This window comes from Ovis aries, chromosome 16 (assembly GCF_016772045.2).
Source record: "Ovis aries strain OAR_USU_Benz2616 breed Rambouillet chromosome 16, ARS-UI_Ramb_v3.0, whole genome shotgun sequence".
Lineage (NCBI taxonomy): Eukaryota > Metazoa > Chordata > Mammalia > Artiodactyla > Bovidae > Ovis > Ovis aries.
The window spans coordinates 4638000-4649243 of NC_056069.1; the positions used below are offsets into that span (position 1 = coordinate 4638000).

The window sequence follows — 11244 nt, forward strand, 5'->3', positions numbered from 1 at the left end:
ACCCAGGACTAGTATGTGCACCGCCCAATGTGAACGTCCTTGGCTTCTCCCAGTACAGGCCAGTAGAGCCCCTCAAGGTGACAACAAAAACCACCCCCTTTCATTTCCAAAAGCCCCCTCGTGTGTAATTGTAACACCAAAACACAGCCAGGAGCCAGTGCTGTAGGAGAGGCAAACTGGGTCCATGAAGGGCCAGACAGTAGGATTTTTCAGCATTACAGGCCATCAGGTCTCTGTCACAGCTTTCAAAGTCGGCTGCTCTAGTGCAGGAGCAGCCGTCGATGTACCAAACAGATAGGTCTGACTATGCCAATAAAACTTTATTTACAAGTGCAGTTAGCAGACCAAGCTTCGCCCTTGAGCTGGGGTTTGTGGATCCCTGCCCTGGCATGGCTGCCTGCTGGTGGGGACCAGTTAAAGAAGGCATCTGTGGTGCTGAGGAAAGAAAAAGCCAAATAAGTCCCCTGAAAAAGCTAGAGGGGATCTAGAACCCCAAAGGTGTGGTGGGCCTGGTGAGGAGAACTTTTGCTGCTGTGGGTCAGAGGCAAGAAGTTGGGAGGTGTGATGGTGGCAGGGTGAGGTCTGCCCCCAGAGACATCTGTTCCTCTGCAAAGTGAGCTGAGGTCACCAGCTGAGAGTGAGGGAGATGTCAGGGCTTTGAGGAAAGAGACCCAGGAAAACTGTGCTTTGGGGATGGAAACAGGGAAACTTCTAGAGAACCACGGTGGTGTAGCAGGGAGGGACCTCCTGACTGCTTGGATCAGAAAACAGAACTGAAAGTGAGCTCAGTGAGCTGGGCATTGGGACTGATCAGGGATGGGTCTGCAGAAGCCAAGTGTTGGGTTCATCAGGGTCAGGGTTTTGCCAGGCAAGCAAGCTGGAGAGGAGGGGGCCGTTTATAAGAGAGTTAATGATGGGCCCTGAAATCTAAGCTGGGGAAGGAGGGAGGAGCAATGGGGAGGGTGAGAGTGAGAACCGACAGAGGCTCCTGGGTGCGTGAGCTGGTGGGACGGGAGGTGTTGTCCGGGAGCTGGGCATTTGGACTTGAGGGATCAACGGAGATGCGGTTTCTGAAACCAGAGTCCAGGGCTGCAGTGGGGTAGGTGGCTGAGGTGCAGGGATGGGAAGGTCACCAGAGTTGGAGGGGGCGAGGCTGCAGAGCCTGGGGTCTGGAAGGGTCACCCACTCCCATGAGCACCAGAGTCCCTTCAAGTGACCTCAGTCATTGTGAATTAGGGGGCGTCCAGCAGACTGGCAAAGGCAGCCCTGAGGCAGGAGAGGATGACAGAATCAGGTGGCAGAGTCTCCCATGGAGGAGGAGTCAGGAGTGTATGAATCCACCCCCGGGCTCCTGGGCACCACCTGTGTGCGGCGGAAACATCTTCCATCTGAGGTGCCTAGAGGGTACCGCACCCCAGCAGGCAGGAGGGAAGAGACGGCTCAGAGCAGCTGCCAGCCAGCTGGGTGAAGAGGCAGGCTCGCGGACCTCAGAGAGAACAGTAGATGAGGGGGGCGTGGTGAGTGCATGAGTTTACGTGTCTGCCTGTGTCAGTGAATGTGAGTGAGTGACCGTGGCTGGTAAGCATGCATGTGAATGAGTCAAGGGTGGATGGTGTCATACGTGAGTGTGTGTGTGAGGACAGACGCTTGTGTGAGCATCAGTGGGTGAATGTGTGTGAATGAATGTTCATGGACAAGTGTGTATATGTGAGCATGGGTGTATATTTGTGTAGGGGTAGGGGTGTGGAGTCTCGATGAGTGTGAAAGTGAACACGTGTGGGTGTGAGAGGGTGAGTGTGGATGTATCCAGTGTGAGTGTGTGTGGGGGGGGAGGGGTGTAGCGAAAGTGTGTGTGGGTGGTGAGTGTGGGGTGAAGGTGCGTGTATGGGAAGGCCTGTGAGTGTGGATGTGTGTAGGTGTGTGTAAACGGGAGACAGGGTTGGTTTGTTTACTGTATGGGGTGGGGAGGAGGGAGGGAGGCGGGAGGGGGAAGAGGGCAGATGGACAGGATCCGGTCAGCTGAGGGGCTGAACAGGGCGGGACAGGGCTGAGGGAAGGTCTGGGATGGCTGAGGTATGAGGGGTCCTCCTGAGGGTCTGGGTCGGAGGGGATGTCTCACCCTGCTCAACTCCTATGACCCTAAGCAAGCAGTGGTTTCTACGGCAAAATTGCTACTGAACGTCTTTATCATCAAGTCTAAGTCTTCACTTGATTCCATTGATTAGATGGCTTATTCATCATTCCCTGTAAATGAGCATTTTGATGTTATGCATTTTTTCCCATGATTAACAGCACTATCATGGAGGTCCGTGAAGCCTTTCACTCATCTCACAGCTGATTCCACAGGACAAGTTCCTCGAAGAGGAATTGTTTGGTCAAAATATATGTAAACGTCTAAGTCATTGGATCTGTGCTGCCAAAATGCTTTCTGAAAAGACTGAAACAGTTTACAACCTCAGCAGCACTATGGGAATATCCACTTCCTGGTAACCTCACTAACTCTGAGTATTTATTTTTCATCTTTGATTAATTAGATCTTTAAATATATGGCATCTCACTACCGTTGCAATATGCTGTTACTTCCTTATTGGCAAGCATACACATTTTATTATTTGAGTATGGGCACTCTTATCATGCATTGCTTTTCCTTATCCTTTGGGGATTTTTTGGCAAAGTGTTATTGGTTAGGTAAGAATGCTAGTAAAAGCAACAGTCCTTTGCTGGTTGTATATGTTGAAAATGCTTCTCGTTGATTATTTGACTTTGAATTAAAAACCTTTTTGATGGTTTTTAATAGAAGAAAAGAGTCTAATTGATGTAGTCAAAGCTATCAATCTTTTCCTTTATGTTTTTTTGCCTTTGGTGTGAAGCTTTAGCTTTCCAACTCAAAAATTATGTAAATATCACCTACACTATCTTCTAGTACATTTTACTGTTTTAACATTTAGATAATCGAATCATCTAGAGTTTATTTTGCTTTAACTCTTGAAGTACAAATCTGCCTTTACCTTTGTTCTCTCTCTTTCTTTGTTTTCGGATGCACTGGGGCTTAGTTGCGGCACAAGGGATCTTGCAGTGTGGCACGTGGCTTCTCAAGTTGGGGCACATGGACTCAGTAGCTGAGGCACACAGGCTTTGCTTCCCCATGGCACGTGGGATCCTAGTTCCCTGACCAGGGATTGAACCTGTGTCCCCTGCATTAGAAAGCAGATTCTGAACCACTGGACCACCAGGGAAATCCGTAAGTTTACCCTTCTGAGTGGTTTTTCACATCCCGCCCCCCCCCCCCCGCCCCCCCGCTTCTTTGCGGCCTTCAATCCCTTGTCCAATAACCATTTGCCATGCAGCTGCTATGTGCCAGCCTCGTTCTTGCCTATGCACAGTAGTTGTCTTGGAAACTTCCTGGGAGTTCCTGTAAGACAGAATCTTCATTTACTGATTTTGTTTTACCTTAATGTCTTCTTTAAAGGCCCTCCCTCCAAATTCAGTCACATTCACATCGAATACCTGGGGTTAGTGGAAGCAATTTTCAGAGAAATAGTAGCTGAAATTTTTCAGGCATTATGAAAGACCTCAAGCCAAAGTTTCAAGAAATGCCAAGAACCTCCAAGCAAATACAAACTCCCCTAAGCAAGTCACAGAAAAATGACTGAAAATCAAACAGGGACTCTTATAAGTAATGAGAGGGAAGACAGATACGTTCATCTCAAAAGAATATTCAATTGACAGCTAACTTCTCAAGAATCAAGATAGAAATAGAAGACAATGAAATGTCTTAAGAGAGGTGGAATGGTTTTAAAAACCTGCAACTTGGGATTTGACATGCTATGGATATTGCCTTCCAAAATGAAGACAAAAATTTGGAGAGGAGAATAAACTACTAATTTGTAGCCAGTAGACCCCAGTAAAGGATTTCCCCCCTTTTTTGGCCACGCTTTGCAGCATGCAGGATCTTAAGTCCCTGACCAAGGACTGAACCCGTGACCCCAGCAGTGGAAACACAGAGCTTTAACCACTGGGCAGCTAGGCAAGTCCCCCCACCTCAAGTGAAGGAATTATTAAAGGAATTTCTTCAGGCAGAAAGAAAATAAGCTCAGATAGAAGTATCATAGGAAGAAAAAACCACATGGAAAAGGTAATTATAGGCTTTATGTAAATAAAGATTGGTTATATAAAACAAGAATAATGTTTTGTGGAATTTTTAATATATGTAGAGTTAAGATATATTTGACAACAATAGCATACAAAGTATGACAGAAAATGCAGTTACAGAGCTCCAAAGTCTTTGCATTGTCCGAGATGGCAAAAACACTGATTAATATTAGACTTGATTAAGTATGGTACCCACTGCAATCATTATGATAATCACCAAAAACATAGTAATAAAATATGTAACTAAGAGATTATCAGACACACAATGGAGTAATAAAAAGTATTTAATTCAGGGAACTTCCCTGATGGTCCAGTGGTTAAGATTATGCTCTTCCAATGCAGGGGGTACAGGTTCGATCCTTGGTCAGTGAACTGAGATCCAACATGCTACGCCCTGCATCAGCCCCCTGCCCAAAAATATTTAATTCAAGAGATTATTATGCCCTCCAAAAATAATATGTTGAGTCTAACTCTCAGTGGTCAGAGTTTGACTTTGTTTGAAAATAGTCTTTGCTGATGCAATTAGTAGGTAAGACAGACTGGAGTAGAATGGGCCCTTAATCCAATAAGACTGGTGTCTTTATAAGATGACCATGTAGCAAGCCAGTCAGTCCTAAAGGAAATCAACCCTTTAAATTCATTGGAAGGACTGCAGTTGAAGCTGAAGCTCCAATGCTTTGGCCACCTGATGCAAAGAACCAAGAAACTGGAAAAGACCCTAATGCTGGGAATGACTGAAAGCAAAAGGTGAAGGGAGCAGCAGAGGGTGAGATGGTCAGATAGCATCAGCAACCAGTTCACTGGACGGGAATCTGAGCAAACTCCAGGAGACGGTGAAGGACAGAGGAGCCGGCGTGCTGCAGTCCATGGGGTCGCAAAGAGTCAGACACCACTCAGTGGCTGCACAGCAACAACAACGTAAAGACACAGAGGCCCAGTAAAGCACCAGGGAAGTACGCAGGCGATTGGAAAGACGTTTGAAAGTCAAGGTGGCCAAGGCTTGCTGGCCATTACCGGAAGCTAGGAGAGAGATGGGGGAGGGGGCCTCCGGAAGCTAGGAGAGAGATGGGAGAAGGGGGGCCTCCGGAAGCTAGGAGAGAGATGGGGGAGGGGGGGCCTCCTTTAGCGCCTCCCACAGGAAACAACACTGCTGATGACACCCTGCTTTTTCAGAAGGCTTCCTGAACTCTGAGAGAATAGATCTCTATTGTTTTAAACCATTCAGTCTGTGGCACTTAGTCACGGCAGCCCTAGAAAACTGGTAAAAGGCAAAAACAAACAAAAAGAGGAAAAATAGGGGAAAGAAATGAAAACCACATACTACTGTGGCAGACATAAACTCAAAGCGTATGATTACTTTAATGAAAATAGCTCAAGTATTACAATCAACACAAAGAATATCAGATAGGAAAAACTTATTTTTAACAATTTAAATGTAAGGCTAAGATGAGACTTACCGGGCAGTCCAGTGGTTAAGACTTTGCCTTCTAATGCAGGGGGTGCAGGTTTGATCCTTGGTTGAGGAGCTGAGATCCCATGTGCTTCGCAGCCAAAAAATCAAAATGTAAAAAAAAGAGAAGCAATACCGTAAGAAATTCAGTAAAGGCTTTAAAATGGTCCACATTAAAAAAAAAAAAAAAACCTAAACCTAAAATTAAAAAAACCTAAAAATAAATAAATAAAAATAACTTTTTAAAAATGTAAGGTTAAGAAATGTAGAAAATAAAAATATGGAAAGAGAAGTATCATGCAAACAAGAGTCAAAAGTGTAGATGTACTAATATCCCCCAAAAGTCGACTTTAAAAAAAAAGATTATGAGAGAGTGATTTCGTAATGATTAAAAGTTTAGTCCATTAGGGAGCTGTAATAGTTCCAGGTCTTCACGCTCTTAATGACGTGACCCCATGATACATAAGGTGAAAGTTGACAGAACTGGGAGAAACGTCAAATCCAGGGACACAGGGACGAGGAGGAACGGCCAGGGGCTGGACCTGCCCGACAGACAGCAGATGGCGAGGCTCCAGGTGAACAGGAAGACCCTGGGGTGTGAAGCTCTCCACAGAGTTTCAGAGAAGGGGTGGGATGGAAGGTTGGTCAAGGACGCTGATGCCAAGCACGTCGACGAGCAAAGGGGAAAGGGGAGGTGGCTGAACACCTAGAGCTCGAATGAGCCAGGCGTTTTGCAAGGAAGTAGGAGGTCTTGAAGAGGTTCGAGGAATCAAGGAAGACACCCACTCCGTTGACTTACCCCAGGATCCGTGAGTTTTACAAAATCAAACCACTCCCGTTGGACTTCCCTGTTGGTCCAAGGGTTGAGACGCTGCCTTCCAATGCAGGGGAGAGGTCTTCAATCCCTGGTCCAGGAAGATTCCACCTGCCGTGGAGCAAGTAAGCCTGAAACTACTGAGCTCACACACTCCACAACAAGAGAAAGCACCGCAGTGAGCAGCCTGAGCTCCACAAGAGTGTAGCCCCCGCTCGCTGCAGCTAGAGAAAGTCCACGCACAGCAACAAAGACCAGTGTAGCCAAAAATACATTGAAAAAAAAAAAAACACTCCCATTTGAGAGACCTCAGGGAAGAGGCCTCCTCGAGGGAAGGGGCTGGGGGCTGGAAGGATGAAAAGCATGGAGAGCTGCCAGGGGTGTCAGCTGAGCAGGGCACACAGAGGAAGGGCCTGGAACCAGAGGAGAGGAAGCAAAAGCTACCGGGATGACCACGCGATGGCAGAAGGCGTCAGGGGAGCAGCATCGAAAAGAAACGGGAGAAGCGCACAGTGGACTGAGGCCAAGCGGTACCACAGAGGGAGGAGCGCTTGAGTCCAGCAGACAGATGCACCTTCCGGGCTGGGCACGGACAGATCCAGAGACTCGAGCCCCGGGGTCCTTCCCATCTGTTCCTGTGTGGCCAGCCACTGTGGGGGTGCGGGCGGGTGCCCCACCTCCACATCCTCACCCCCAGCTTCAATAAGGGCCCTTCTGAGGGTGATCCTGAAACCTTTTCTCACCCGGGCCACTCTCCAAGCTCTGGACCCTGCAGACACCATCTCCTGGCCAGCTCTTCTGGTCCCTGCAGACACCATCTCTTGGCCAGCTCTTCTGGTCCACGCTCAGGAACCGCAACCTGACCCTGGACGGTCCAGCACCCTCCCCATCACTCAATTACACAGAAAGCCCCTGGGCCTCATCTCCTATTCTAGCCAGTTGTGAAACCCCGGATCATGGGAATCATGTTGGACCCTTTCTCTTTCACCCTTGCGAACTGGAATATTTCCTGCCAGATCAATAAACAAGGATGTCAGAATCATCAGCGATTCCAGTCCTCCAGGGCAGTCAGGAAGGAGAAGAAGCCCTGTGATCCACCAGGCTGCAGCCACTCCCGACAGGGAGTCCAGAGGAACTCAGGATGCGAAAAACACAGGATACTGGCCCCAGATAGCGGAAAGGCATATGAAAGAAATGATTTCAGTGAGCCCAGACGCTCGAATCGCCCCATACACAGAAAAGCGCTAAATTCCATAACTTAAATTAACGAATAATCTGACGTTCAGACTGCCTGCCCTTGTTGCAAAGCTCCTAAGTGACCCAACTCCTCCCCCCACCTTCTCGGAACGGTTCCTCAGGGTCGCCTGAGATGATGTCTCCCGGGCTTGCAGTCCTGAAAATCCCCCCTGAGTAAAACAACGTTTAGGCTGTTTCTGTTTTCAAGTTGACACCCTCCACACCCATCTCCAGTCCGTCAACCACGCGGGGTTGACCTCACTTCCTAAGTGCCCTGGCAGTGTGTCTTATCTAGGCCTCCCCCAGAGCCTCCCAGCTCACGTGGCCAACATCCCCCCTCGGGAGGGCGGCAACAGCCCCCCACCCCGTCTCCCTGCTTCCACCCCCTACAAGCCATCTTCGTCAGAGGCTGGAGTCCCCCCACTGAGCTTCTGATCCTGCCACGCCGCCCCAGAATCCCCTCCCGAACGACGACACTGACAGTACCCGCCAGCACTCAGGGCCCCGCACTGCTGCAGGCGTGTTCCCTGCACAGACGCTCCTGCCCCTCCCAGGAGACCTGCGAGGGCTGCGTGCTCATCCCAATCATTTGAGGGAGGAGACGGTGCCACAGAGAGTGCCAGCTACCTGCCAAAGGCCACCTGGCTGGCGAAAGCAGAGCGAGGATTCAGACTCGGGCAACTTGGAGCCACAGCCCACACACCTTTAATCTTGACACCATCCTAATGTGCCTAGCACCCAAGAGACCTGCTGGCTGGGACTCGGAAAGTTCTTTGAGATTCACCGCCTGCCGCCCCAGCGCTCCTCCCATGGAGGTGCCCACTCCCAGCTGCCCGGCTTGGCTGGCCTCCTCCGGCCTATGGCCCCGCAGGCATCCCCAGCTCAGAGCCTTCACACGTGTTGTGTCTTCTGCCCAAATCTCCCCACTGATGCTCACTCCCCCTCCACCCCCTTCTCCCACTTAACTCCTAGTCAAGCCTCTCTATACTTTGGCCGCCTGATGCGAAGAACCCACTCCTTGGGAAAGACCCTGATGCTGGGAAAGATTTGAGGGCGGGAGGAGAAGAGGATGAGATGGTTGGATGACGTCACCAGTTCCACGGACATGAGTCTGAGCAAGCTCCAGGAGATAGCGAAGGTCAGGTCAGCCAGACGTGCCGCAGTTCACGGGGTCCCAGAGAGTCCGGCGCAAATTCATGACTGAACAACAAACCTCTCATCCCAGAGAGGCCTTGGCTGACCCAGCCACAGGTCAGTGCTTCAGGCATAGGCTCATATACCTGGGATGGTTCCTCCATGAATTTTTAATACAAGCTGTATTTCTATGAAAGTGGAAGTGAAAGTCGCTCAGTCCTGTCCGACTCTTAGCGACCCCACGGACTATACAGTTCATGGAATTCTCCAGGCCAGAATACTGGAGTGGGTAGTCTTTCCCTTCTCCAGGGGATCTTCCCAACCCAGGGAACAAACCCAGGTCTCCTGCATTGCAGGCGGATTCTTTACCAGCTGAGCCACCAGGAAAGCCCAAACTGAGCTGGCCAAAAGTTGGTTCGATGTTTCCAGTACCATTCCCTGTAAAAAACCCAGACGACCTCTTCGGCCAACCGAATGCATCCGCGTGGGTATGCAACTTCTGTTCTCCCAGACGGACTGTAACTGCGGCCGCAGCAGCCACCGTGTCTCTGTGAGTCCTAGCGTGTCCCGGCGAGCACTCAGTCGGCTCTCGGGACGTGTCTGTTGTAGGCGGGAAGAAGAAAGGAGACTGGCCGAGAGGGGCTGCCAGGCGGTCTCGCTCTTGCACGCGGACCACTAGAGGGCGCCGTCCCCCGAGAAACCGCCCAGCGGCCTCCGGTCCCCGCGGCCCGGGGCCGCTTCCTTCTGCGGGGGAACGGCGGCCTCCTGCAGAAGCACTCGGGGCAGCAGGAAGCTCAGACCCGGCTCGACTCCCTTCTCCGCCGCTTCCCCGCGGTGTGAGCAGTGGGCGTTCAGCCCCGGTGTCCCGACCTGTCAAGTGGAGTTGGAGAGTCAGCCGCGCCTGCCCCACGGAGCTGGTACTTCCCTCTCGCAGACCTCAGGGTGATGGCGGAAGTCCTCGCTGTCCTTGTGGAAACCAGCGCCTAAGAGCCTCAAGGGGGAAAACAGATGTATTTGCCCCGAAACGTCTGTGGAAGGGGCCACCCTGAAAAAGGACTCCTGAGTGGACAAGAAAAATGAATGTGTGGGCACTCAGTCCTGTCCAACTCTTCTTCCCGGCCCCATGGACTGCAGCCCAGCAGGCTCCTCCCGGCAAGAAGGTTTCCAAGCAAGAACACTGGCGTGGTTAGCCATTTCCCACTCCAACGGGATCTTCCTGACCCAGGGATCCAACGCTCATCTCCAGCGACTCCTGGAGTGGCAGGCGGATTCTTTACCACTGCGCCACCTGGGAACAATTCTGGTCCCTTCCTCTCGTGTGTCACTCAGATGTACCTATTGCCTGCTCTTGATGGGAAAGGAAGCAGGCACAGCTGTGCTTGGTGAGGTGCGGTGAGCCCCTGCCCACCCCCTGCCTGCCAGCCGACCACCCCTCCAGCGGGCCTCTTGTACAGGAGCTCTTCTCAAAGTGAGAATGCCGCATGGCCAGGTACATGGCCGGGGCACAGGTTAGAAATCCACACCCTCTGACCGCAGCCATACAGCACCCCGGGACTATCCATCTTCCCAAACTGTCTTAGTGATATGCTCAGTGATTGCTAGTGAAAAATGGAGTGTTTCCTGCCAAATCAGTAAACAAGGATGTCACAGCCATCAGCCCTCTAATATGAGCTCCTGTTCTTGCCTGGAAAATTCCACATACAGAGGAATGGCAGGCTACAGTCCATGGGGTCACAAAGACTGAGCATTTGCCTCAAAATGAGCTTCTGACCCCTAAGGATGCTCCGGCGGGAGAAGAATATCCAACAGCCATCAGGACTGCAAGCCACTCCCCAGGGGCGCTCAGGACGTGAACAGCAGGATGCCTGCCCAGGCAAGCAGAGATGCATATGAAAAGAATGATTTCAGTGAGCCCAGGCTCTTGCATTTTCCCATACATAGAAAAGCTCTAAGCTCCTTAACTTGGGATATCTGGGTTTCTTCAACACTAATCTTTTGATGTTCAGACTACCTGCCCTTTGTTGCAAAACTTCTATAGAACCTGGCTCCTCCCCTCGCCTCCTCCAAAGCAGTTCTCTCAGGGTGACTTGAGATGCTGTCTCCAGACTTGAAGTCCTCAAAATTCACACTGGATAAAACATGACTCTCCACTTTTAGATTGTGAATATTTTTTAAGTCAACAAATAACGATCATGTATGTCTTCTGAGATACAGCATTATACCAGGTGAATTATTCTTATTTTTTGAGATAACATTGGTTAACATTTGCCAACTAAAAAAGATGCATAACTTGAGAGTTGCAAGTTAAGTTTTATTTGGGGCAAAATGAGGCCTACAGCCCGGGAGGCAGCATCTCAGCTCTGAGAGACTGCTCCAAAGCAGCAGTGGGGGAAGGTCATAAGGTTTTGGTGAAGGGGAGTTCAATACCATGAAGTACTCATTTTCCAACAGGCTTTTT

The 11244-nt window shown here is 50.2% G+C and overlaps 1 long non-coding RNA gene across 1 annotated transcript; it reads right to left on the reverse strand.

The window, feature by feature from the left end:
- Nucleotides 1-299: 299 nt before the first annotated feature.
- Nucleotides 300-9694, reverse strand: LOC132657937 (uncharacterized). Its single transcript, XR_009596744.1, has 2 exons — nucleotides 5610-9694; nucleotides 300-3412 (listed from the first exon to the last, which is right to left on the reverse strand). It is a non-coding gene; the product is annotated as an uncharacterized LOC132657937 (long non-coding RNA).
- Nucleotides 9695-11244: the final 1550 nt, after the last annotated feature.